Here is a 27,965-nt window from a genome sequence, read left to right as displayed (position 1 = left end):
GCAAGACGCTCCTCGGGGCGCGTGTTGCTTGGACCTATCTCCTGGAGGCGCTCAGTCAGACCGAGTAGTGACATGTGGCAAGACGCTCCTCGGGGCACGTCTTGCTTGGGCCTCTCTCCTGGAGGCGCTCAGTCAGACCCAGTGTTGACATGTGGCAAGATGCTCCTCGGGGCGCGTCTTGCTTGGGCTTCTCTCCTGGAGGCCCTCAGAAAGACCCATTGTTGACATGTGGCAAGACGCTCCTCGGGGCGCTTCTTGCTTGGGCCTCTCTCCTGGAGGCGCTCAGTCAGACCCAGTGTTGACATGTGTCAAGACGCTCCTCGGGCGTTTCTTGCTTGGGCCTCTCTCCTGGAGGCGCTCAGTCAGACCCAGAGGTGACATGTGGCAAGACCCTCCTCTGGCCTCTCTCCTGGAGGCGCTCAGTCAGACCCAGTGTTGACATGTGGCAAGACGCTCCTCGGGGCGTGTCTTGCTGGGGCTTCTCTCATGGAGGCACTCAGTCAGACCCAGTGTTGACATGTGGCAAGATGCTCCTCGGGGCACGTCTTGCTTGGGCCTCTCTCCTGGAGGCGCTCAGTCAGACCCAGAGGAGACATGTGTCGAGACGCTCCTCGGGGCGCGTCTTGCTTGGGCCTCTCTCCTGGAGGCGCTCAGTCAGACCGAGTGCTGACATGTGGCAAGACGCTCCTCGGGGCACGTCTTGCTTGGGCCTCTCTCCTGGAGGCGCTCAGTTAAACCCAGTGTTGACATGTGGCAAGACGCTCCTCGGGGCGCGTCTTGCTTGGGCCTCTCTCCTGGAGGCGCTCAGTCAGACCGAGTGCTGACATGTGGCAAGACGCTCCTCGGGGCGCGTCTTGCTTGGGCCTCTCTCCTGGAGGCGGTCAGTCAGACAGAGTAGTGACATGTGGCAAGACGCTCCTCGGGGCGCGTCTTTCTTGGACCTCTCTCCTGGAGGAGCTCAGTCAGACCCAGTGCTGACATGTGGCAAGAAGGTCCTCGGGGCACGTCTTCCTTGGGCCTCTCTCCTGGAGGCGCTCAGTCAGACCCAGTGTTGACATGTGGCAAGACGCTCCTCGGGGCGCTTCTTGCTTGGGCTTCTCTCCTGGAGGCCCTCAGTCAGACCCATTGTTGACATGTGGCAAGACGCTCCTCGGGGCACGTCTTGCTTGGGCCTCTCTCCTGGAGGCGCTCAGTCAGACCGAGTTGTGACATGTGACAAGACGCTCCTCGGGGCGCGTCTTGCTGGGGCTTCTCTCATGGTGGCACTCAGTCAGACCCAGTGTTGACATGTGGCAAGACGCTCCTCGGGGCGCGTGTTGCTTGGACCTCTCTCCTGGAAGCGCTCAGTCAGACCCAGTGTTGACATGTGTCAAGAAGCTCCTCGGGCGTTTCTTGCTTGGGCCTTTCTCCTGGAGGCGCTCAGTCAGACCCAGAGGTGACATGTGGCAAGACGCTCCTCGGGCCTCTCTCCTGGAGGCGCTCAGTCAGACCCAGTGTTGACATGTGGCAAGACGCTCCTCGGGGTGCATCTTGCTTGGGCCTCTCTCCTGGAGGTGCTCAGTCAGACCCAGTGTTGACATGAGACAAGACGCTCCTCGGGGCGCGTCTTGCTTGGGCCTCTCTCCTGGAGGCGCTCAGTCAGACCCAGTGGTGACCTGTGGCAAGACACTCCTCGGGGCGCGTCTTGCTTGGGCCTCTCTCCTGGAGGCCCTCTGTCAGACCGAGTGTTGACATGTGGCAAGACTCTCCTCGGGGCGCGTCTTGCTTGGGCTTCTCTCATGGAGGCCCTCAGTCAGACCCAGTGTTGACATGTGTCAAGACGCTCCTCGGGGCGTGTCTTGCTTGGGCCTCTCTCCTGGAGGCGCTCAGTCAGACCCAGTGTTGACATGTGGCAACACGCTCCTCGGGGCGCGTCTTGCTTGGGCTTCTCTCCTGGAGGCCCTCAGTCAGACCCATTGTTGACATGTGGCAAGACGCTCCTCGGGGCACGTCTTGCTTGGGTCTCTCTCCTGGAGGCGCTCAAACAGACCGAGTAGTGACATGTGGCAAGACGCTCATCGGGGCGCGTCTTGCTGGGGCTTCTCTCATCGAGGCACTCAGTCAGACCCAGTGTTGACATGTGGCAAGACGCTCCTCGGGGCGAGTCTTGCTTGGACCTCTCTCACTGAGGCGCTCAGTCAGACCGAGTAGTGACATGTGGCAAGACGCTCCTCGGGGCGCGTCTTGCTTGGACCTCTCTCCCTGAGGCGCTCAGTCAGACCCAGTGTTGACATTTGGCAAGACACTCCTAGGGGCGCGTCTTGCTTGGGCCTCTCTCCAGAAGGCCCTTAATCAGACCCAGTGTTGACACGTGGCAAGACGCTCCTCGGGGCACGTCTTACTTGGGCCTCTCTCCTGGAGGCGCTCAGTCAGACCAAGTGGTGACATGTGGCCTGACGCTCCTCGGGGTGCGTGTTGCTTGGGCCTCTCTCCTGGAGGCGCTCAGTCAGACCAAGTGGTGACATGTGGCAAGACACTCCTTGGGGCGCGTCTTGCTTGGGCCTCTCTCATGGAGGCCCTCTGTCAGACCCAGTTGTTACATGTGGCAAGACACTCCTCGGGGCGCGTCTTGCTTGGGCCTCTCTCATGGAGGCCCTCTGTCAGACCCAGTGTTGACATGTGTCAAGACGCTCCTCGGGGCGCGTCTTGCTTTGGCCTCTCTCCTGGAGGCGCTCAGTCAGACCGAGTGCTGACATGTGGAAAGAAGCTCCTCGGGACGCGTCTTGCTTGGGCTTCTCTCCTGGAGGCCCTCAGTAAGACCCATTGTTGACATGTGTCAAGACGCTCCTCGGGCCGCGTCTTGCTTGGGCCTCTCTCCTGGAGGCGCTCAGTCAGACTGAGTAGTGACATGTGGCCTGACATTCCTCGGGGCGCGTATTGCTTGGGCCTCTCTCCTGGAGGCGCTCAGTCAGACCGAGTGCTGACATGTGGCAAGACACTCCTCGGGCCGCGTGTTGCTTGGGCTTCTCTCCTGGATGCCCTCTTTAAGAACCATTGTTGACATGTGGCAACACGCTCCTCGGGGCGCGTCTTGCTTGGGCCTCTCTCCTGGAGGCGCTCAGTCAGACCGAGTGCTGACATGTGGCAAGACGCTCCTCGGGGCGCGTCTTGCTTGGGCTTCTCTCCTGGAGGCGCTCAGAAAGACCCAGTGTTGACATGTGACAAGACGCTCCTCGGGGCGCGTCTTGCTTGGGCCTCTCTCCTGGACGCCCTCTGTCAGACCCAGTGTTGACATGTGGCAAGACGCTCCTCCGGGCGCATCTTGCTTGGGCCTCTCTCCTGGAGGCCCTCAGTCAGACCCATTGTTGACATGTGGCAAGACGCTCCTCGGGGCGCGTCTTGCTTGGGCCTCTCTCTTGGAGGCGCTCAGTCAGACCGAGTGCTGACATGTGGCAAGACGCTCCTCGGGCCGCGTGTTGCTTGGGCTTCTCTCCTGGAGGCCCTCAGTCAGACCCATTGTTGACATGTTGCAAGACGCTCCTCGGGGCGCGTCTTGCTTGGGCCTCTCTCCTGGAGGCGCTCAGTCAGACCGAGTGCTGACATGTGGCAAGACGCTCCTCGGGGCGCGTCTTGCTTGGGCTTCTCTCCTGGAGGCGCTCAGAAAGACCCAGTGTTGACATGTGACAAGACGCTCCTCGGGGCGCGTCTTGCTTGGGCCTCTCTCCTGGAGGCGCTCAGTCAGAGCCAGAGGTGACATGTGGCAAGACGCTCCACAGGGCGCGTCTTGCTTGGGCCTCTCTCCTGGAGTCCCTCTGTCAGACCCAGTGTTGACATGTGGCAAGATGCTCCTCCGGGCGCATCTTGCTTGGGCCTCTCTCCTGGAGGCCCTCAGTCAGACCGAGTGCTGACATAAGGCAAGACGCTCCTCGGGGCGCGTCTAGCTGGGGCCTCTCTCCTGGAGGCGCTCAGTCAGACCCAGTGCTGACATGTGGCAAGACGCTCCTCGGGGCGCGTCTTGCTTGGGCCTCTCTCCTGGAGGCGCTCAGTCAGACCCAGTGGTGACATGTGGCAAGACACTCCTCGGGGCGCGTCTTGCTTGGGCTTCTCTCCTGGAGGCCCTCTGTCAGACCCAGTGTTGACATGTGTCAAGACGCTCCTCGGGGCGCAGTCTTGCTTGGGCTTCTCTCCTGGAGGCCCTCAGTCAGACCCATTGTTGACATGTGCAAGACGCTCCTCGGGGCGCGTCTTGCTTGGGCTTCTCTCCTGGAGGCGCTCAGACAGACCCAGTGTTGACATGTTACAAGATGCTCCTCGGGGCGCGTCTTGCTTGGGCCTCTCTCCTGGAGGCGCTCAGTCAGAACCAGAGGTGTCATGTGGAAAGACGCTCCTCGGGGCGCGTCTTGCTTGGGCCTCTCTCCTGGAGGCCCTCTGTCAGACCCAGTGTTGACATGTGGAAAGACGCTCCTCCGGGCGCATCTTGCTTGGGCCTCTCTCCTGGAGGCCCTCAGTCAGAGCCAGTGTTGACATGTGGCAAGACTCTCCTCGGGGCGCGTCTTGCTTGGGCCTCTCTCCTGGAGGCGCTCAGTCAGACCCAGTGGTGACACGTGGAAAGACGCTCCTCGGGGCGCGTCTTGCTTGGGCCTCTCTCCTGGAGGCGCTCAGTCAGACCCAGTGTTGACACGTGGCAAGACGCTCCTTGGGGCGCGTCTTGCTTGGGCGTCTCTCCTGGAGATGCTCAGTCAGACCCAGTGTTGGCATGTGGCAAGACACTCCTCGGGGCGCGTCTTTGTTGGGCTTCTCTCCTGGAGGCGCTCAGAAAGACCCATTGTTGACATGTGACAAGACGCTCCTCGGGGCGCGTCTTGCTTGGGCCTCTCTCCTGGAGGTGCTCAGTCAGAACCAGAGGTGACATGTGGCAAGACGCTCCACAGGGCGCGTCTTGCTTGGGCCTCTCTCCTGGAGGCCCTCTGTCAGACCCAGTGTTGACATGTGGCAAGACGCTCCTCCGGGCGCATCTTGCTTGGGCCTCTCTCCTGGAGGCCCTCAGTCAGACCCATTGTTGACATGTGGCAAGACGCTCCTCGGGGCGCGTCTTGCTGGGGCCTCTCTCCTGGAGGCGCTCAGTCAGACCCAGTGCTGACATGTGGCAAGACGCTCCTCGGGGCGCGTCTTGCTTGGGCCTCTCTCCTGGAGGCGCTCAGTCAGACTGAGTAGTGACATGTGGCCTGACGTTCCTCGGGGCGCGTCTTGCTTGGGCCTCTCTCCTGGAGGCGCTCAGTCAGACCCAGTGGTGACATGCGGCAAGACACTCCTCGGGGCGCGTCTTGCTTGGGCCTCTCTCCTGGAGGCCCTCTGTCAGACCCAGGGTTGACATGTGTCAAGACGCTCCTCGGGGCGCAGTCTTGCTTGGGCTTCTCTCCTGGAGGCCCTCAGTGAGACCCATTGTTGACATGTGGCAAGACGCTCCTCGGGGCGCGTCTTGCTTGGGCTTCTCTCCTGGAGGCGCTCAGACAGACCCAGTGTTGACATGTGGAAAGACGCTCCTCCGGGCGCGTCTTGCTTGGGCCTCTCTCCTGGAGGCGCTCAGTCAGACCCAGTGGTGACACGTGGAAAGACGCTCTTCGGGGCACGTCTTGCTTGGGCCTCTCTCCTGGAGGCGCTCAGTCAGACCTAGTAGTGACATGTGGCAAGACGCTCCTCGGGGCGCGTCTTGCTGGGGCTTCTCTCATGGAGGCACTCAGTCAGACCCAGTGTTGACATGTGGCAAGACGCTCCTCGGGGCGCGTGTTGCTTGGACCTATCTCCTGGAGGCGCTCAGTCAGACCGAGTAGTGACATGTGGCAAGACGCTCCTCGGGGCACGTCTTGCTTGGGCCTCTCTCCTGGAGGCGCTCAGTCAGACCCAGTGTTGACATGTGGCAAGACGCTCCTCGGGGCGCGTCTTGCTTGGGCTTCTCTCCTGGAGGCCCTCAGTCAGACCCATTGTTGACATGTGGCAAGACGCTCCTCGGGGCGCTTCTTGCTTGGGCCTCTCTCCTGGAGGCGCTCAGTCAGACCCAGTGTTGACATGTGGCAAGACTCTCCTCGGGGCGCGTCTTGCTTGGGCCTCTCTCCTGGAGGCGCTCAGTCAGACTGAGTAGTGACATGTGGCCTGACGTTCCTCGGGGCGCGTCTTGCTTGGGCCTCTCTCCTGGAGTCGCTCAGTCAGACCCAGTGGTGACATGTGGCAAGACACTCCTCGGGGCGCGTCTTGCTTGGGCCTCTCTCCTGGAGGCCCTCTGTCAGACCCAGTGTTGACATGTGGCAAGACGCTCCTCGGGGCGCGTCTTGCTTGGGCTTCTCTCCTGGAGGCCCTCAGTCAGACCCATTGTTGACATAAGGCAAGACGCTCCTCGGGGCGCGTCTTGCTGGGGCCTCTCTCCTGGAGGCGCTCAGTCAGACCCAGTGTTGACATGTGGCAAGACGCTCCTCGGGGCGCGTCTTGCTTGGGCCTCTCTCCTGGAGGCGCTCAGTCAGACTGAGTAGTGACATGTGGCCTGACGTTCCTCGGGGCGCGTCTTGCTTGGGCCTCTCTCCTGGAGGCGCTCAGTCAGACCCAGTGGTGACATGTGGCAAGACACTCCTCGGGGCGCGTCTTGCTTGGGCCTCTCTCCTGGAGGCCCTCTGTCAGACCCAGGGTTGACATGTGTCAAGACGCTCCTCGGGGCGCAGTCTTGCTTGGGCTTCACTCCTGGAGGCCCTCAGTCAGACCCATTGTTGACATGTGGCAAGACGCTCCTCGGGGCGCGTCTTGCTTGGGCTTCTCTCCTGGAGGCGCTCAGACAGACCCAGTGTTGACATGTGGAAAGACGCTCCTCCGGGCGCATCTTGCTTGGGCCTCTCTCCTGGAGGCCCTCAGTCACACCCATTGTTGACATTTGGCAAGACGCTCCTCGGGGCGCGTCTTGCTTGGGCCTCTCTCCTGGAGGCGCTCAGTCAGACCCAGTGTTGACATGTGGCAAGACGCTCCTCGGGGCGCGTCTTGCTTGGGCCTCTCTCCTGGAGGCGCTCAGTCAGACCCAGTGGTGACACGTGGAAAGACGCTCTTCGGGGCACGTCTTGCTTGGGCCTCTCTCCTGGAGGCGCTCAGTCAGACCTAGTAGTGACATGTGGCAAGACGCTCCTTGGGGCGCGTCTTGCTGGGGCTTCTCTCATGGAGGCACTCAGTCAGACCCAGTGTTGACATGTGGCAAGACGCTCCTCGGGGCGCGTGTTGCTTGGACCTATCTCCTGGAGGCGCTCAGTCAGACCGAGTAGTGACATGTGGCAAGACGCTCCTCGGGGCACGTCTTGCTTGGGCCTCTCTCCTGGAGGCGCTCAGTCAGACCCAGTGTTGACATGTGGCAAGACGCTCCTCGGGGCGCGTCTTGCTTGGGCTTCTCTCCTGGAGGCCCTCAGAAAGACCCATTGTTGACATGTGGCAAGACGCTCCTCAGGGCGCTTCTTGCTTGGGCCTCTCTCCTGGAGGCGCTCAGTCAGACCCAGTGTTGACATGTGTCAAGACGCTCCTCGGGCGTTTCTTGCTTGGGCCTCTCTCCTGGAGGCGCTCAGTCAGACCCAGAGGTGACATGTGGCAAGACGCTCCTCTGGCCTCTCTCCTGGAGGCGCTCAGTCAGACCCAGTGTTGACATGTGGCAAGACGCTCCTCGGGGCGCGTCTTGCTGGGGCTTCTCTCATGGAGGCACTCAGTCAGACCCAGTGTTGACATGTGGCAAGATGCTCCTCGGGGCACGTCTTGCTTGGGCCTCTCTCCTGGAGGCGCTCAGTCAGACCCCGAGGAGACATGTGTCGAGACGCTCCTCGGGGCGCGTCTTGCTTGGGCCTCTCTCCTGGAGGCGCTCAGTCAGACCGAGTGCTGACATGTGGCAAGACGCTCCTCCGGGCGCGTCTTGCTTGGGCCTCTCTCCTGGAGGTGCTCAGTCAGACCCAGTGTTCACATGTGGCAAGACGCTCCTCGGGGCACGTCTTGCTTGGGCCTCTCTCCTGGAGGCGCTCAGTTAAACCCAGTGTTGACATGTGGCAAGACGCTCCTCGGGGCGCGTCTTGCTTGGGCTTCTCTCCTGGAGGCCCTCAGTGAGACCCATTGTTGACATAAGGCAAGACGCTCCTCGGGGCGCGTCTTGCTGGGGCCTCTCTCCTGGAGGCGCTCAGTCAGACCCAGTGTTGACATGTGGCAAGACGCTCCTCGGGGCGCGTCTTGCTTGGGCCTCTCTCCTGGAGGCGCTCAGTCAGACTGAGTAGTGACATGTGGCCTGACGTTCCTCGGGGCGCGTCTTGCTTGGGCCTCTCTCCTGGAGGCGCTCAGTCAGACCCAGTGGTGACATGTGGCAAGACACTCCTCGGGGCGCGTCTTGCTTGGGCCTCTCTCCTGGAGGCCCTCTGTCAGACCCAGGGTTGACATGTGTCAAGACGCTCCTCGGGGCGCAGTCTTGCTTGGGCTTCACTCCTGGAGGCCCTCAGTCAGACCCATTGTTGACATGTGGCAAGACGCTCCTCGGGGCGCGTCTTGCTTGGGCTTCTCTCCTGGAGGCGCTCAGACAGACCCAGTGTTGACATGTGGAAAGACGCTCCTCCGGGCGCATCTTGCTTGGGCCTCTCTCCTGGAGAACCTCAGTCAGACCCATTGTTGACATTTGGCAAGACGCTCCTCGGGGCGCATCTTGCTTGGGCCTCTCTCCTGGAGGCGCTCAGTCAGACCCAGTGTTGACATGTGGCAAGACGCTCCTCGGGGCGCGTCTTGCTTGGGCCTCTCTCCTGGAGGCGCTCAGTCAGACCCAGTGGTGACACGTGGAAAGACGCTCTTCGGGGCACGTCTTGCTTGGGCCTCTCTCCTGGAGGCGCTCAGTCAGACCTAGAAGTGACATGTGGCAAGACGCTCCTTGGGGCGCGTCTTGCTGGGGCTTCTCTCATGGAGGCACTCTGTCAGACCCAGTGTTGACATGTGGCAAGACGCTCCTCGGGGCGCGTGTTGCTTGGACCTATCTCCTGGAGGCGCTCAGTCAGACCGAGTAGTGACATGTGGCAAGACGCTCCTCGGGGCACGTCTTGCTTGGGCCTCTCTCCTGGAGGCGCTCAGTCAGACCCAGTGTTGACATGTGGCAAGACGCTCCTCGGGGCGCGTCTTGCTTGGGCTTCTCTCCTGGAGGCCCTCAGAAAGACCCATTGTTGACATGTGGCAAGACGCTCCTCGGGGCGCTTCTTGCTTGGGCCTCTCTCCTGGAGGCGCTCAGTCAGACCCAGTGTTGACATGTGTCAAGACGCTCCTCGGGCGTTTCTTGCTTGGGCCTCTCTCCTGGAGGCGCTCAGTCAGACCCAGAGGTGACATGTGGCAAGACGCTCCTCTGGCCTCTCTCCTGGAGGCGCTCAGTCAGACCCAGTGTTGACATGTGGCAAGACGCTCCTCGGGGCGCGTCTTGCTGGGGCTTCTCTCATGGAGGCACTCAGTCAGACCCAGTGTTGACATGTGGCAAGATGCTCCTCGGGGCACGTCTTGCTTGGGCCTCTCTCCTGGAGGCGCTCAGTCAGACCCAGAGGAGACATGTGTCGAGACGCTCCTCGGGGCGCGTCTTGCTTGGGCCTCTCTCCTGGAGGCGCTCAGTCAGACCGAGTGCTGACATGTGGCAAGACGCTCCTCCGGGCGCGTCTTGCTTGGGCCTCTCTCCTGGAGGTGCTCAGTCAGACCCAGTGTTCACATGTGGCAAGACGCTCATCGGGGCACGTCTTGCTTGGGCCTCTCTCCTGGAGGCGCTCAGTTAAACCCAGTGTTGACATGTGGCAAGACGCTCCTCGGGGCGCGTCTTGCTTGGGCCTCTCTCCTGGAGGCGCTCAGTCAGACCGAGTGCTGACATGTGGCGAGACGCTCCTCGGGGCGCGTCTTGCTTGGGCCTCTCTCCTGGAGGCGGTCAGTCAGACAGAGTAGTGACATGTGGCAAGACGCTCCTCGGGGCGCGTCTTTCTTGGACCTCTCTCCTGGAGGAGCTCAGTCAGACCCAGTGCTGACATGTGGCAAGAAGGTCCTCGGGGCACGTCTTCCTTGGGCCTCTCTCCTGGAGGCGCTCAGTCAGACCCAGTGTTGACATGTGGCAAGACGCTCCTCGGGGCGCTTCTTGCTTGGGCTTCTCTCCTGGAGGCCCTCAGTCAGACCCATTGTTGACATGTGGCAAGACGCTCCTCGGGGCACGTCTTGCTTGGGCCTCTCTCCTGGAGGCGCTCAGTCAGACCGAGTTGTGACATGTGACAAGACGCTCCTCGGGGCGCGTCTTGCTGGGGCTTCTCTCATGGAGGCACTCAGTCAGACCCAGTGTTGACATGTGGCAAGACGCTCCTCGGGGCGCGTGTTGCTTGGACCTCTCTCCTGGAAGCGCTCAGTCAGACCCAGTGTTGACATGTGTCAAGAAGGTCCTCGGGCGTTTGTTGCTTGGGCCTTTCTCCTGGAGGCGCTCAGTCAGACCCAGAGGTGACATGTGGCAAGACGCTCCTCGGGCCTCTCTCCTGGAGGCGCTCAGTCAGACCCAGTGTTGACATGTGGCAAGACGCTCCTCGGGGTGCATCTTGCTTGGGCCTCTCTCCTGGAGGTGCTCAGTCAGACCCAGTGTTGACATGTGGCAAGACGCTCCTCGGGGCGCTTCTTGCTGGGGCTTCTCTCATGGAGGCACTCAGTCAGACCCAGTGTTGACATGTGGCAAGACGCTCCTCGGGGCACGTCTTGCTTGGTTCTCTCTCCTGGAGGCGCTCCGTCGGACCCAGAGGAGACATGTGTCAAGACGCTCCTCGGGGCGCGTCTTGCTTGGGCCTCTCTCCTGGAGGCGCTCAGTCAGACCGAGTGCTGACATGTGACAAGACGCTCCTCCGGGCGCGTCTTGCTTGGGCCTCTCTCCTGGAGGCGCTCAGTCAGACCGAGTGCTGACATAAGGCAAGACGCTCCTCTGGGCGCGTCTTGCTTGGGCCCTTTCTCCAGAAGGCCCTCAATCAGACCCAGTGTTGACACGTGGCAAGACGCTCCTCGGGGCGCTTCTTGCTTGGGCCTGTCTCCTGGAGGCGCTCAGTCAGACCCAGTGGTGACAAGTGGCAAGACGCTCCTCGGGGCGCGTATTGCTTGGGCCTCTCTCCTGGATGCCCTCTGTCAGACCCAGTGTTGACATGTGGCAAGACTCTCCTCGGGGCGCGTCTTGCTTGGGCTTCTCTCATGGAGGCCCTCAGTCAGACCCAGTGTTGACATGTGTCAAGACGCTCCTCGGGGCGTGTCTTGCTTGGGCCTCTCTCCTGGAGGCGCTCAGTCAGACCCAGTGTTGACATGTGGCAAGACGCTCCTCGGGGCGCTTCTTGCTTGGGCTTCTCTCCTGGAGGCCCTCAGTCAGACCCATTGTAAACATGTGGCAAGACGCTCCTCGGGGCACGTCTTGCTTGGGCCTATCTCCTGGAGGCACTCAGTCAGACCGAGTAGTGACATGTGACAAGACGCTCCTCGAGGCGCGTCTTGCTTGGGCCTCTCTCCTGGAGGCGCTCAGTCAGACCCAGTGTTGACATGTGGCAAGATGCTCCTCGGGGCGCGTCTTGCTTGGGCCTCTCTCCTGGAGGCGCTCAGTCAGACCCAGTGTTCACATGTGGCAAGACGCTCCTCGGGGCGCATCTCTCTTGGGCCTCTCTCCTGGAGGCGCTCAGTCAGACCCATTGTTGACATGTGGCAAGACGCTCCTCGGAGCACGTCTTGCTTGGGCCTCTCTCCTGGAGGCGCTCAGTCAGACCGAGATCTGACATGTGGCAAGACGCTCCTCGGGGCGCGTCTTGCTTGGGCTTCTCTCCTGGAGGCCCTCAGTCAGACCCATTGTTGACATGTGGCAAGACGCTCCTCGGGGCGCGTCTTATTTGGGCCTCTCTCCTGGAGGCGCTCAGTAAGACCGAGTGCTGACATGTGGCAAGACGCTCCTCGGGGCGCTTCTTGCTTGGACTTCTCTCCTGGAGGCCCTCAGTCAGACCCATTGTTGACATGTGGCAAGATGCTCCTCGGGGCGCATCTTGCTTGGGCCTCTCTCCTTGAGGTCCTCTGTCAGACCCATTGTTGACATGTGGCAAGATGCTCCTCGGGGCGCATCTTGCTTGGGCCTCTCTCCTTGAGGCCCTCAGTCAGACCCATTGTTGACATGTGGCAAGATGCTCCTCGGGGCGCATCTTGCTTGGGCCTCTCTCCTTGAGGTCCTCTGTCAGACCCAGTGTTGACATGTGGCAAAACGCTCCTCCGGGCGCGTCTTGCTTGGGCCTCTCTCCTGGAGGCGCTCAGTCAGACCCAGTGTTGACATGTGGCAAGACGCTCCTCGTGCGTTTCTTGCTTGGGCCTCTCTCCCGGAGGCGCTCAGTCAGACCCAGTGTTGAAATGTGACAAGACGCTCCTCGGGGCACGTCTTGCTTGGGCTTCTCTCATGGAGGCCCTCAGTCAGACCCAGTGTTGACATGTGTCAAGACGCTCCTCGGGGCGTGTCTTGCTTGGGCCTCTCTCCTGGAGGCGCTCAGTCAGACCCAGTGTTGACATGTGGCAAGACGCTCCTCGGGGCACGTCTTGCTTGGGCCTCTCTCCTGGAGGCGCTCAGTCAGACCGAGTAGTGACATGTGGCAAGAGGCTCCTCGGGGCGCGTCTTGTTTGGACCTCCCTCCTGGAGGCGCTCAGTCAGACCGAGTAGTGACATTTGGCAAGACGCTCCTCTGGGCGCGTCTTGCTTGGGCCTCTCTCCTGGAGGAGCTCAGTCAGACCCATTGGTGACACGTGGCAAGACGCTCCTCGGGGCGCATCTTGCTTGGGCCTCTCCTGGAGGCGCTAAGTCAGACCCAGTGTTGACACGTGGCAAGACGCTCCTCGGGGCGCGTCTTGCTTGGGCCTCTCTCCTGGAGGCGTTCAGTCAGACACAGTGTTGACATGTGGCAAGACACTCCTCGGGGCGCGTCTTGCTTGGGCTTCTCTCATGGAGGCCCTCAGTAAGACCCATTGTTGACATGTGGAAAGAAGCTCCTCGGGGCGCGTCTTGCTTTGGCTTCTCTCCTGGAGGCCCTCAGTCAGACCCATTGTTGACATGTGGCAAGACGCTCCTCGGGGCGCGTATTGCTTGGGCCTCTCTCCTGGATGCCCTCTGTCAGACCCAGTGTTGACATGTGGCAAGACTCTCCTCGGGGCGCGTCTTGCTTGGGATTCTCTCATGGAGGCCCTCAGTCAGACCCAGTGTTGACATGTGTCAAGACGCTCCTCGTGGCGTGTCTTGCTTGGGCCTCTCTCCTGGAGGCGCTCAGTCAGACCCAGTGTTGACATGTGGCAAGACGCTCCTCGGGGCGCTTCTTGCTTGGGGTTCTCTCCTGGAGGCCCTCAGTCAGACCCATTGTTGACATGTGGCAAGACGCTCCTCGGGGCACGTCTTGCTTGGGCCTCTCTCCTGGAGGCGCTCAGTCAGACCGAGTAGTAACATGTGGCAAGACGCTCCTCGGGGCGCGTCTTGCTGGGGCTTCTCTCATGGAGGCACTCAGTCAGACCCAGTGTTGACATGTGGCAAGACGCTCCTCGGGGCGCGTGTTGCTTGGACCTCTCTCCTGGGGGCGCTCAGTCAGACCGAGTAGTGACATGTGGCAAGACGCTCCTCGGGGCACGTCTTGCTTGGGCCTCTCTCCTGGAGGCGCTCAGTCAGACCGAGTAGTGACATGTGACAAGACGCTCCTCGGGGCGCGTCTTGCTGGGGCTTCTCTCATGGAGGCACTCAGTCAGACCCAGTGTTGACATGTGGCAAGACGCTCCTCGGGGCGCTTCTTACTTGGACCTCTCTCCTGGAGGTGCTCAGTCAGACCCAGTGTTGACATGTGTCAAGACGCTCCTCGGGCGATTCTTGCTTGGGCCTCGCTCCTGGAGGCGCTCAGTCAGACCCAGAGGTGACATGTGTCAAGACGCTCCTCGGGCCTCTCTCCTGGAGGCGCTCAGTCAGACCCAGTGTTGACATGTGGCAAGACGCTCCGCGGGGCGCGTCTTGCTTGGGCCTCTCTCCTGGAGGTGCTCAGTCAGACCCAGTGTTGACATGTGGCAAGACGCTCCTCGGGGCGCGTCTTGCTGGGGCTTCTCTCATGGAGGCACTCAGTCAGACCCAGTGTTGACATGTGGAAAGACGCTCCTCGGGGCGCATCTTGCTTGGGCTTCTCTCATGGAGGCCCTCAGTCAGACCCAGTGTTGACATGTGTCAAGTCGCTCCTCGGGGCGTGTCTTGCTTGGGCCTCTCTCCTGGAGGCGCTCAGTCAGACCCAGTGTTGACATGTGGCAAGACGCTCCTCGGGGCACGTCTTGCTTGGGCCTCTCTCCTGGAGGCGCTCAGTCAGACCGAGTAGTGACATGTGGCAAGACGCTCCTCGGGGCGCGTCTTGCTGGGGCTTCTCTCATGGAGGCACTCAGTCAGACCCAGTGTTGACATGTGGCAAGACGCTCCTCGGGGGGCGTGTTGCTTGGACCTCTCTCCTGGAGGCGCTCAGTCAGACCGAGTAGTGACATGTGGCAAGACGCTCCTCGGGGCACGTCTTGCTTGGGCCTCTCTCCTGGAGGCGCTCAGTCAGACAGAGTAGTAACTTGTGACAAGACGCTCCTCTCGGCGCGTCTTGCTGGGGCTTCTCTCATGGAGGCACTCAGTCAGACCCAGTGTTGACATGTGGCAAGACGCTCCTCGGGGCGCTTCTTACTTGGACCTCTCTCCTGGAGGTGCTCAGTCAGACCCAGTGTTGACATATGTCAAGACGCTCCTCGGGCGATTCTTGCTTGGGCCTCTCTCCTGGAGGCGCTCAGTCAGATCCAGAGGTGACATGTGTCAAGACGCTCCTCGGGCCTCTCTCCTGGAGGCGCTCAGTCAGACCCAGTGTTGACATGTGGCAAGACGCTCCTCGGGGCGCGTCTTGCTTGGGCCTCTCTCCTGGAGTCGCTCAGTCAGACCGAGTGCTGACATGTTGCAAGACACTCCTCGGGGCGCGTCTTGCTTGGGCGTCTCTCCTGGAGGCCCTCAGTCAGACCCATTGTTGACATGTGGCAAGACACTCCTCGGGGCGCGTCTTATTTGGGCCTCTCTCCTGGAGGCCCTCAGTCAGACCCAGTGTTGACATGTGGCAAGACGCTCCTCGGGGCGCGTCTTGCTTGGGCCTCTCTCCTGGAGGCGCTCAGTCAGACCAAGTGGTGACATGTGGTAAGACGCTCCTCGGGGCGCGTATTGCTTGGGCCTCTCTCCTGGATGCCCTCTGTCAGACCCAGTGTTGTCATGTGGCAAGACTCTCCTCGGGGCGCGTCTTGCTTGGGCTTCTCTCATGGAGGCCCTCAGTCAGACCCAGTGTTGACATGTGTCAAGACGCTCCTCGGGGCGTGTCTTGCTTGGGCCTCTCTCCTGGAGGCGCTCAGTCAGACCCAGTGTTGACATGTGGCAAGACGCTCCTCGGGGCGCGTCTTGCTTGGGCTTCTCTCCTGGAGGCCCTCAGTCAGACCCATTGTTGACATGTGGCAAGACGCTCCTCGGGGCACGTCTTGCTTGGGCCTCTCTCCTGGAGGTGCTCAGTCAGACCGAGTAGTGACATGTGACAAGACGCTCCTCGGGGCGCGTCTTGCTTGGGCCTCTCTCCTGGAGGCGCTCAGTCAGACCCAGTGTTGACATGTGGCAAGAAGCTCCTCGGGGCGCGTCTTGCTGGGGCTTCTCTCATGGAGGCACTCAGTCAGACCCAGTGTTGACATGTGGCAAGACGCTCCTCGGGGCACGTCTTGCTTGGGCTTCTCTCATGGAGGCCCTCAGTCAGACCCAGTGTTGACATGTGTCAAGACGCTCCTCGGGGCGTGTCTTGCTTGGGCCTCTCTCCTGGAGGCCCTCAGTCAGCCCCAGTGTTGACATGTGGCAAGGTGCTACTCGGGGCGCTTCTTGCTTGGGCTTCTCTCCTGGAGGCCCTCAGTCAGACCCATTGTTGACATGTGGCAAGACGCTCCTCGGGGCACGTCTTGCTTGGGCCTCGCTCCTGGAGGCGCTCAGTCAGACCGAGTACTGACATGTGACAAGACGCTCCTCGGGGCGCGTCTTGCTTGGGCCTCTCTCCTGGAGGCGCTCATTCAGACCCGGTGGTGACATGTGGCAAGACGCTCCTCGGGGCGCATCTAGCTTGGGCCTCTCTCCTGAATGCCCTCAGTCAAACCCAGTGTTGACATGTGGCAAGACTCTCCTCGGGGCACGTCTTGCTTGGGCTTCTCTCATGGATTTCCTCAGTCCGACCCAGTGTTGACATGTGTCAAGACGCTCCTCGGGGCACGTCTTGCTTGGGCCTCTCTCCTGGAGGCGCTCAGTCAGACCCAGAGGAGACATGTGTCAAGACGCTCCTCGGGGCGCGTCTTGCTTGGGACTCTCTCCTGGAGGCGCTCAGTCAGACCGAGTGCTGACATGTGGCAAGACGCTCCTCCGGGCGCGTCTTGCTTGGGCCTCTCTCCTGGAGGCGCTCAGTCAGACCGAGTGCTGACATAAGGCAAGACGCTCCTCGGGGCGCGTCTTGCTGGGGCCTCTCTCCTGGAGGTGCTCAATCAGACCCAGTGGTGACACGTGGCAAGACGCTTCTCGGGGCGCGTCTTGCTTGGGCCTCTCTCCTGGCGGCGCTCAGTCAGACCCAGTGTTGACAAGTGGCAAGACACTCCTCGGGGCGCGTCTTGCTTGGGCCTCTCTCATGGAGGCCCTCTGTCAGACCCAGTGTTGACATGTGTCAAGACGCTCCTCGGGGCGCGTCTTGCTTTGGCCTCTCCTGGAGGCCCTCAGTCAGACCCATTGTTGACATGTGGCAAGACGCTCCTCGGGGCGCGTCTTGCTTGGGCCTCTCTCCAGAAGGCCCTCAATCAGACCCAGTGTTGACACGTGGCAAGACGCTCCTCGGGGCGCTTCTTGCTCTGGCTTCTCTCCTGGAGGCGCTCAGTCAGACCCAGTGGTGACATGTGGCAAGACGCTCCTCGGGGCGCGTATTGCTTGGGCCTCTCTCCTGGATGCCCTCTGTCAGACCCAGTGTTGACATGTGGCAAGACTCTCCTCGGGGCGCGTCTTGCTTGGGCTTCTCTCATGGAGGCCCTCAGTCAGACCCAGTGTTGACATGTGTCAAGACGCTCCTCGGGGCGTGTCTTGCTTGCGCCTCTCTCCTGGAGGCGCTCAGTCAGACCCAGTGTTGACATGTGGCAAGACGCTCCTCGGGGCGCTTCTTGCTTGGGCTTCTCTCCTGGAGGCCCTCAGTCAGACCCATTGTTGACATGTGGCAAGACGCTCCTCGGGGCACATCTTGCTTGGGCCTCTCTCCTGGAGGCACTCAGTCAGACCGAGTAGTGACATGTGACAAGACGCTCCTCGGGGCGCGTCTTCCTTGGGCCTCTCTCCTGGAGGCGCTCAGTCAGACCCAGTGTTGACATGTGGCAAGATGCTCCTCGGGGCGCGTCTTGCTTGGGCCTCTCTCCTGGAGGCACTCAGTCAGACCCAGTGTTCACATGTGGCAAGATGCTCCTCGGGGCGCGTCTTGCTTGGGCCTCTCTCCTGGAGGCGCTCAGTCAGACCCATTGTTGACATGTGGCAAGACGCTCCTCGGGGCACGTCTTGCTTGGGCCTCTCTCCTGGAGGCGCTCAGTCAGACCGAGATCTGACATGTGGCAAGACGCTCCTCGGGGCACGTCTTGCTTGGGCTTCTCTCATGGAGGCCCTCAGTCAGACCCAGTGTTGACATGTGTCAAGACGCTCCTCGGGGCGTGTCTTGCTTGGGCCTCTCTCCTGGAGGCGCTCAGTCAGACCCAGTGTTGACATGTGGCAAGATGCTCCTCGGGGCGCTTCTTGCTTGGGCTTCTCTCCTGGAGGCCCTCAGTCAGACCCATTGTTGACATGTGGCAAGACGCTCCTCGGGGCACGTCTTGCTTGGGCCTCTCTCCTGGAGGCGCTCAGTCAGACCGAGTAGTGACATGTGACAAGACGCTCCTCGGGAAGCTTCTTGCTTGGGCCTCTCTCCTGGAGACGCTCATTCAGACCCAGTGGTGACATGTGGCAAGACGCTCCTCGGGGCGCGTATTGCTTGGGCCTCTCTCCTGAATGCCCTCAGTCAAACCCAGTGTTGACATGTGGCAAGACTCTCCTCGGGGCGCGTCTTGCTGGGGCTTCTCTCATGGAGGCACTCAGTCAGACCCGGTGTTGACATGTGGCAAGACGCTCCTCGGGGCGCGTGTTGCTTGGACCTCTCTCCTGGAGGCGCTCAGTCAGACCGAGTAGTGACATGTGGCAAGACGCTCCTCGGGGCACGTCTTGCTTGGGCCTCTCTCCTGGAGGCGCTCAGTCAGACCGAGTAGTGACATGTGACAAGACGCTCCTCGGGGCGCGTCTTGCTGGGGCTTCTCTCATGGAGGCACTCAGTCAGACCCAGTGTTGACATGTGGCAAGACGCTCCTCGGGGCGCTTCTTACTTGGACCTCTCTCCTGGAGGTGCTCAGTCAGACCCAGTGTCTACATGTGTCAAGACGCTCCTCGGGTGATTCTTGCTTGGGCCTCGCTCCTGGAGGCGCTCAGTCAGACCCAGAGGTGACATGTGTCAAGACGCTCCTCGGGCCTCTCTCCTGGAGGCGCTCAGTCAGACCCAGTGTTGACATGTGGCAAGACGCTCCTCGGGGCGCGTCTTGCTGGGGCTTCTCTCATGGAGGCACTCAGTCAGACCCAGTGTTGACATGTGGAAAGACGCTCCTCGGGGCGCATCTTGCTTGGGCTTCTCTCATGGAGGCCCTCAGTCAGACCCAGTGTTGACATGTGTCAAGACGCTCCTCGGGGCGTGTCTTGCTTGGGCCTCTCTCCTGGAGGCGCTCAGTCAGACCCAGTGTTGACATGTCGCAAGACGCTCCTCGGGGCGCTTCTTGCTTGGGCTTCTCTCCTGGAGGCCCTCAGTCAGACCCATTGTTGACATGTGGCAAGACGCTCCTCGGGGCACGTCTTGCTTGGGCCTCTCTCCTGGAGGCGCTCAGTCAGACCGAGTAGTGACATGTGGCAAGACGCTCCTCGGGGCGCTTCTTGCTGGGGCTTCTCTCATGGAGGCACTCAGTCAGACCCAGTGTTGACATGTGGCAAGACGCTCCTCGGGGCGCATGTTGCTTGGACCTCTCTCCTGGAGGCGCTCAGTCTGACCGAGTAGTGACATGTGGCAAGACGCTCCTCGGGGCACGTCTTGCTTGGGCCTCTCTCCTGGAGGCGCTCAGTCAGACCGAGTAGTGACATGTGACAAGACGCTCCTCGGGGCGCGTCTTGCTGGGGCTTCTCTCATGGAGGCACTCAGTCAGACCCAGTGTTGACATGTGGCAAGACGCTCCTCGGGGCGCTTCTTACTTGGACCTCTCTCCTGGAGGTGCTCAGTCAGACCCAGTGTTGACATGTGTCAAGACGCTCCTCGGGCGATTCTTGCTTGGGCCTCTCTCCTGGAGGCGCTCAGTCAGACCCAGAGGTGACATGTGTCAAGACGCTCCTCGGGCCTCTCTCCTGGAGGCGCTCAGTCAGACCCAGTGTTGACATGTGGCAAGACACTCCTCGGGGCGCGTCTTGCTTGGGCCTCTCTCCTGGAGGTGCTTAGTCAGACCCAGTGTTGACATGTGGCAAGACGCTCCTCGGGGCGCGTCTTGCTGGGGCTTGTCTCATGGAGGCACTCAGTCAGACCCAGTGTTGACATGTGGAAAGAGGCTCCTCGGGGCACGTCTTGCTTGGGCCTCTCTCCTGGAGGCGCTCAGTCAGACCCAGAGGAGAAATGTGTCAAGACGCTCCTCGGGGCACGTCTTGCTTGGGCGTCTCTCCTGGAGGCGCTCAGTCAGACCCAGTGTTGACATGTGGCAAGACGCTCCTCGGGGCGCGTCTTGCTTGGGCCTCTCTCCTGGAGGCGCTCAGTCAGACCAAGTGCTGACATGTGGCAAGACTCTCCTCGGGGCGCGTCTTGCTTGGGCCTCTCTCCTGGAGGCCCTCAGTCAGACCCAGTGTTGACATGTGGCAAGACGCTCCTCGGGGCGCGTCTTGCTTGGGCCTCTCTCCTGGAGTCGCTCAGTCAGACCGAGTGCTGACATGTGGCAAGACACTCCTCGGGGCGCGTCTTGCTTGGGCTTCTCTCCTGGAGGCCCTCAGTCAGACCCATTGTTGACATGTGGCAAGACGCTCCTCGGGGCGCGTCTTATTTGGGCCTCTCTCCTGGAGGCCCTCAGTCAGACCCAGTGTTGACATGTGGCAAGAAGTTCCTCGGGGCGCGTCTTGCTTGGGCCTCTCTCCTGGAGGCGCTCAGTCAGACCCAGTGTTGACATGTGGCAAGATGCTCCTCGGGGCGCTTCTTGCTTGGGCTTCTCTCCTGGAGGCCCTCAGTCAAACCCATTGTTTACATGTGGCAAGACGCTCCTCGGGGCACGTCTTGCTTGGGCCTCTCTCCTGGAGGCGCTCAGTCAGACCGAGTAGTGACATGTGACAAGACGCTCCTCGGGGCGCGTCTTGCTTGGGCCTCTCTCCTGGAGGCGCTCAGTCAGACCCAGTGTTGACATGTGGCAAGAAGCTCCTCGGGGCGCGTCTTGCTGGGGCTTCTCTCATGGAGGCACTCAGTCAGACCCAGTGTTGACATGTGGCAAGACGCTCCTCGGGGCACGTCTTGCTTGGGCTTCTCTCATGAAGGCCCTCAGTCAGACCCAGTGTTGACATGTGTCAAGACGCTCCTCGGGGCGTGTCTTGCTTGGACCTCTCTCCTGGAGGCGCTCAGTCAGACCCAGTGTTGACATGTGGCAAGATGCTCCTCGGGGCGCTTCTTGCTTGGGCTTCTCTCCTGGAGGCCCTCAGTCAGACCCATTGTTGACATGTGGCAAGACGCTCCTCGGGGCACGTCTTGCTTGGGCCTCTCTCCTGGAGGTGCTCAGTCAGACCGAGTAGTGACATGTGACAAGACGCTCCTCGGGGCGCATCTTGCTTGGGCCTCTCTCCTGGAGGCGCTCATTCAGACCCAGTGGTGACATGTGGCAAGACGCTCCTCGGGGCGCAAATTGCTTGGGCCTCTCTCCTGAATGCCCTCAGTCAAACCCAGTGTTGACATGTGGCAAGACTCTCCTCGGGGCGCGTCTTGCTTGGGCTTCTCTCATGGAGACCCTCAGTCCGACCCAGTGTTGCCATGTGTCAAGACGCTCCTCGGGGCACGTCTTGCTTGGGCCTCTCTCCTGGAGGCGCTCAGTCAGACCCAGAGGAGACATGTGTCAAGACGCTCCTCGGGGCGCGTCTTGCTTGGGCCTCTCTCCTGGAGGCGCTCAGTCAGACCGAGTGCTGACATGTGGCAAGACGCTCCTCCGGGCGCGTCTTGCTTGGGCCTCTCTCCTGGAGGCGCTCAGTCAGACCGAGTGCTGACATAAGGCAAGACGCTCCTCGGGGCGCGTCTTGCTGGGGCCTCTCTCCTGGAGGTGCTCAATCAGACCCAGTGGTGACACGTGGCAAGACGCTCCTCGGGGCGCGTCTTGCTTGGGCCTGTCTCCTGGAGGAGCTCAGTCAGACCCAGTGGTGACACGTGGCAAGACGCTCCTCGTGCGCATCTTGCTTGGGCCTCTCTCCTGGAGGCGCTAAGTCAGACCCAGTGTTGACATGTGGCAAGACGCTCCTCGGGGCGCGTCTTGCTTGGGCCTCTCTCCTGGGGGCGCTCAGTCAGACCCAGTGTTGACATGTGGCAAGACACTCCTCGGGGCGCGTCTTGCTTGGGCCTCTCTCATGGAGGCCCTCTGTCAGACCCAGTGTTGACATGTGTCAAGACGCTCCTCGGGGCGCGTCTTGCTTTGGCTTCTCTCCTGGAGGCCCTCTGTCAGACCCATTGTTGACATGTGGCAAGACGCTCCTCGGGGCACGTCTTGCTTGGGCCTCTCTCCTGGAGGCACTCAGTCAGACCGAGTAGTGACATGTAACAAGATGCTCCTCGGGGCGCGTCTTGCTTGGGCCTCTCTCCTGGAGGTGCTCAGTCAGACCCAGTGTTGACATGTGGCAAGATGCTCCTCGGGGCGCGTCTTGCTTGAGCCTCTCTCCTGGAGGCGCTCAGTCAGACCCAGTGTTCACATGTGGCAAGACGCTCCTCGGGGCACGTCTTGCTTGGGCCTCTCTCCTGGAGGCGCTCAGTCAGACCGAGATCTGACATGTGGCAAGACGCTCCTCGGGGCGCGTCTTGCTTGGGCCTCTCTCCTGGATGCCCTCTGTCAGACCCAGTGTTGACATGTGGCAAGACTCTTCTCGGGGCGCGTCTTGCTAGGGCTTCTCACATGGAGGCCCTCAGTCAGACCCAGTGTTGGCATGTGTCAAGACGCTCCCCGGGGCGTGTCTTGCTTGGGCCTCTCTCCTGGAGGCGCTCAGTCAGACCCAGTGTTGACATGTGGCGAGACGCTCCTCGGGGCGCTTCTTGCTTGGGCTTCTCTCCTGGAGGCCCTCAGTCAGACCCATTGTTGACATGTGACAAGACGCTCCTCGGGGCACGTCTTGCTTGGACCTCTCTCCTGGAGGCGCTCAGTCAGACCCAGTGTTGACATGTGTCAAGACGCTCCTCGGGCGTTTCTTGCTTGGGCCTCTCTCCTGGAGGCGCTCAGTCAGACCCAGAGGTGACATGTGGCAAGACGCTCCTCAGGCCTCTCTCCTGGAGGCGCTCAGTCAGACCCAGTGTTGACATGTGGCAAGACGCTCCTCGGGGCAAGTCTTGCTTGGGCCTCTCTCCTGGAGGCGCTCAGTCAGACCCAGAGGAGACATGTGTCAAGACGCTCCTCGGGGCGCGTCTTGCTTGGGCCTCTCTCCTGGAGGCACTCAGTCAGACTGAGTGCTGACATAAGGCAAGATGCTCCTCAGGGCGTGTCTTGCTGTGGCCTCTCTCCTGGAGGTGCTCAATCAGACCCAGTGGTGACACGTGGCAAGACGCTCCTCGGGGCGCGTCTTGCTTGGGCCTGTCTCCTGGAGGAGCTCAGTCAGACCCAGTGGTGACACGTGGCAAGACGCTCCTCGGGGCGCATCTTGCTTGGGCCTCTCTCTTGGAGGCGCTAAGTCAGACCCAGTGTTGACACGTGGCAAGACGCTCCTCGGGGCGCGTCTTGCTTGGGCCTCTCTCATGGAGGCCCTCTGTCAGACCCAGTGTTGACATGTGGCAAGACTCTCCTCGGGCCTCTCTCCTGGAGGCGCTCAGTCAGTCCCAGTGTTTACATGTGGCAAGACGCTCCTCGGGGCACGTCTTGCTTGGGCTTCTCTCATGGAGGCCCTCAGTCCGACCCAGTGTTGACATGTGTCAAGACGCTCCTCGGGGCACGTCTTGCTTGGGCCTCTCTCCTGGAGGCGCTCAGTCAGACCCAGAGGAGACATGTGTCAAGACGCTCCTCGGGGCGCGTCTTGCTTGGGCCTCTCTCCTGGAGGCGCTCAGTCAGACCGAGTGCTGACATAAGGCAAGACGCTCCTCGGGGCGCGTCTTGCTGGGGCCTCTCTCCTGGAGGTGCTCAATCAGACCCAGTGGTGACACGTGGCAAGACGCTCCTCGGGGCGCGTCTTGCTTGGGCCTGTCTCCTGGAGGAGCTCAGTCAGACCCAGTGGTGACACGTGGCAAGACGCTCCTCGTGCGCATCTTGCTTGGGCCTCTTTCCTGGAGGCGCTAAGTTAGACCCAGTGTTGACATGTGGCAAGACGCTCCTCGGGGCGCGTCTTGCTTGGGCCTCTCTCATGGAGGCCCTCTGTCAGACCCAGTGTTGAGATGTGGCAAGATGCTCCTCGGGGCGCATCTTGCTTGGGCCTCTCTCATGGAGGCCCTCTGACAGACCCAGTGTTGACATGTGTCAAGACGCTCCTCGGGGCGCATCTTGCTTTGGCCTCTCTCCTGGAGGCGCTCAGTCAGACCGAGTGCTGACATGTGGCAAGAAGCTCCTCGGGGCGCGTCTTCCTTGGGCTTCTCTCCTGGAGGCCCTCAGTCAGACACATTGTTGACATGTGGCAAGACGCTCCTCGGGGCGCGTATTGCTTGGGCCTCTCTCCTGGATGCCCTCTGTCAGACCCAGTGTTGACATGTGGCAAGACTCTCCTCGGGGCGCGTCTTGCTTGGGCTTCTCACATGGAGGCCCTCAGTCAGACCCAGTGTTGACATGTGTCAAGACGCTCCTCGGGGCGTGTCTTGCTTGGGCCTCTCTCCTGGAGGCGCTCAGTCAGACCCAGTGTTGACATGTGGCAAGACGCTCCTCGGGGCGCTTCTTGCTTGGGCTTCTCTCCTGGAGGCCCTCAGTCAGACCCATTGTTGACATGTGGCAAGACGCTCCTCGGGGCACGTCTTGCTTGGGCCTCTCTGCTGGAGGCACTCAGTCAGACCGAGTAGTGACATGTGACAAGACGCTCCTCGGGGCGCGTCTTGCTTGGGCCTCTCTCCTGGAGGCGCTCAGTCAGACCCAGTGTTGACATGTGGCAAGATGCTCCTCGGGGCGCGTCTTGCTTGGGCCTCTCTCCTGGAGGCCCTCTGTCAAACCCAGTGTTGACATGTGGCAAGATGCTCCTCGGGGCGCACCTTGCTTGGGCCTCTCTCATGGAGGCCCTCTGTCAGACCCAGTGTTGACATGTGTCAAGACGCTCTTCGGGGCGCATCTTGCTTTGGCCTCTCTCCTGGAGGCGCTCAGTCAGACCGAGTGCTGACATGTGGCAAGAAGCTCCTCGGGGCGCGTCTTCCTTGGGCTTCTCTCCTGGAGGCCCTCAGTCAGACCCATTGTTGACATGTGACAAGACGCTCCTCGGGGCGCGTATTGCTTGGGCCTCTCTCCTGGATGCCCTCTGTCAGACCCAGTTTTGACATGTGGCAAGACTCTCCTCGGGGCGCGTCTTGCTTGGGCTTCTCTCATGGAGGCCCTCAGTCAGACCCAGTGTTGACATGTGTCAAGACGCTCCTCGGGGCGTGTCTTGCTTGGGCCTCTCTCCTGGAGGCGCTCATTCAGACCCAGTGTTGACATGTGGCAAGACGCTCCTCGGGGTGCTTCTTGCTTGGGCTTCTCTCCTGGAGGCCCTCAGTCAGACCCATTGTTGACATGTGGCAAGACGCTCCTCGGGGCACGTCTTGCTTTGGCCTCTCTCCTGGAGGCACTCAGTCAGACCGAGTAGTGACATGTGACAAGACGCTCCTCGGGGCGCGTCTTGCTTGGGCCTCTCTCCTGGAGGCGCTCAGTCAGACCCAGTGTTGACATGTGGCAAGATGCTCCTCGGGGCGCGTCTTGCTTGGGCCTCTCTCCTGGAGGCGCACAGTCAGACCCAGTGTTCACATGTGGCAAGACGCTCCTCGGGGCGCGTCTTGCTTGGGCCTCTCTCCTGGAGGCGCTCAATCAGACCCATTGTTGACATGTGGCAAGACGCTCCTCGGGGCACGTCTTGCTTGGGCCTCTATCCTGGAGGCGCTCAGTCAGACCGAGATCTGACATGTGGCAAGACGCTCCTCGGGGCGCGTCTTGCTTGGGCTTCTCTCCTGGAGGCCCTCAGTCAGACCCATTGTTGACATGTGGCAAGACGCTCCTCGGGGCGCGTCTCATTTGGGCCTCTCTCCTGGAGGCGCTCAGTAAGACCGAGTGCTGACATGTGGCAAGACACTCCTCGGGGCGCTTCTTGCTTGGGCTTCTCTCCTGGAGGCCCTCAGTCAGACCCATTGTTGACATGTGGCAAGATGCTCCTCGGGGCGCATCTTGCATGGGCCTCTCTCCTTGAGGCCCTCTGTCAGACCCAGTGTTGACATGTGGCAAAACGCTCCTCCGGGCGCGTCTTGCTTGGTCCTCTCTCCTGGAGGCGCTCAATCAGACCCAGTTTTGACATATGGCAAGACGCTCCTAGGGGCGCGTCTTGCTTGGGCCTCTCTCCTGGAGGCGCTCAGTCAGACCGAGTGCTGACATGTGGCAAGACGCTCCTCGGGGCGCGTCTTGCTGGGGCTTCTCTCATGGAGGCACTCAGTCAGACCCAGTGTTGACATGTGTCAAGACGCTCCTCGGGCGTTTCTTGCTTGGGCCTCTGTCCCGGAGGCGCTCAGTCAGACCCAGTGTTGAAATGTGACAAGACGCTCCTCGGGGCGCGTCTTGCTTGGGCCTCTCTCCTCGAGGTGCTCAGTCAGACCCAGAGGTGACATGTGGCAAGACGCTCCTCGGGGCGCGTCTTGCTTGGGCCTCTCTCCTGGAGAAGCTCAGTCAGACCCAGTGTTGACATGTGGCAAGACGCTCCTCGGGGCACGTCTTAATTGGGCCTCTCTCCTTGATGCCCTCTGTCAGACCCAGTGTTGACATGTGGCAAGACTCTCCTCGGGGCGCGTCTTGCTTGGGCTTCTCTCATGGAGGCCCTCAGTCAGACCCAGTGTTGACATGTGTCAAGACGCTCCTCGGGGCGTGTCTTGCTTGGGCCTCTCTCCTGGAGGCGCTCAGTCAGACCGAGTAGTGATATGTGGCAAGAGGCTCCTCGGGGCGCGTCTTGTTTGGACCTCCCTCCTGGAGGCGCTCAGTCAGACCGAGTAGTGACATTTTGCAAGACGCTCCTCGGGGCGCGTCTTGCTGGGGCCTCTCATCTGGAGGTGCTCAATCAGACCCAGTGGTGACACGTGGCAAGACGCTCCTCTGGGCGCGTCTTGCTTGGGCCTCTCTCCTGGAGGAGCTCAGTCAGACCCAGTGGTGACACGTGGCAAGACGCTCCTCGGGGCGCGTCTTGCTTGGGCCTCTCTCCTGGAGGCGCTCAGTCAGACACAGTGTTGACATGTGGCAAGACACTCCTCGGGGCGCGTCTTGCTTGGGCTTCTCTCATGGAGGCCCTCAGTAAGACCCATTGTTGACATGTGGAAAGAAGCTCCTCGGGGCGCGTCTTGCTTTGGCTTCTCTCCTGGAGAACCTCAGTCAGACCCATTGTTGACATGTGGCAAGACGCTCCTCGGGGCGCGTATTGCTTGGGCCTCTCTCCTGGATGCCGTCTGTCAGACCCAGTGTTGACATGTGGCAAGACTCTCCTCGGGGCGCGTCTTGCTTGGGCTTCTCTCATGGAGGCCCTCAGTCAGACCCAGTGTTGCCATGTGTCAAGACGCTCCTCGGGGCGTGTCTTGCTTGGGCCTCTCTCCTGGAGGCGCTCAGTCAGACCCAGTGTTGATATGTGGCAAGACGCTCCTCGGGGCGCTTCTTGCTTGGGCTTCTCTCCTGGAGGCCCTCAGTCAGACCCATTGTTGACATGTGGCAAGACGCTCCTCGGGGCACGTCTTGCTTGGGCCTCTCTCCTGGAGGCGCTCAGTCAGACCGAGTCATGACATGTGGCAAGACGCTCCTCGGGGCGCGTCTTGCTGGGGCTTCTCTCATGGAGGCACTCAGTCAGACCCGGTGTTGACATGTGGCAAGACGCTCCTCGGGGCGTGTGTTGCTTGGACCTCTCTCCTGGAGGCGCTCAGTCAGACCGAGTAGTGACATGTGGCAAGACGCTCCTCGGGGCACGTCTTGCTTGGGCCTCTCTCCTGGAGGCGCTCAGTCAGACCGAGTAGTGACATGTGACAAGACGCTCCTCGGGGCGCGTCTTGCTGGGGCTTCTCTCATGGAGGCACTCAGTCAGACCCAGTGTTGACATGTGGCAAGACGCTCCTCGGGGCGCTTCTTACTTGGACCTCTCTCCTGGAGGTGCTCAGTCAGACCCAGTGTCTACATGTGTCAAGACGCTCCTCGGGTGATTCTTGCTTGGGCCTCGCTCCTGGAGGCGCTCAGTCAGACCCAGAGGTGACATGTGTCAAGACGCTCCTCGGGCCTCTCTCCTGGAGGCGCTCAGTCAGACCCAGTGTTGACATGTGGCAAGACGCTCCTCGGGGCGCGTCTTGCTGGTGCTTCTCTCATGGAGGCACTCAGTCAGACCCAGTGTTGACATGTGGAAAGACGCTCCTCGGGGCGCATCTTGCTTGGGCTTCTCTCATGGAGGCCCTCAGTCAGACCCAGTG

The sequence above is a fragment of the Nothobranchius furzeri genome, chromosome 17 (assembly GCF_043380555.1).
Source record: "Nothobranchius furzeri strain GRZ-AD chromosome 17, NfurGRZ-RIMD1, whole genome shotgun sequence".
Classification (NCBI taxonomy): Eukaryota; Metazoa; Chordata; class Actinopteri; order Cyprinodontiformes; family Nothobranchiidae; genus Nothobranchius; species Nothobranchius furzeri.
Note: the sequence above shows the minus strand (reverse complement) of the source record.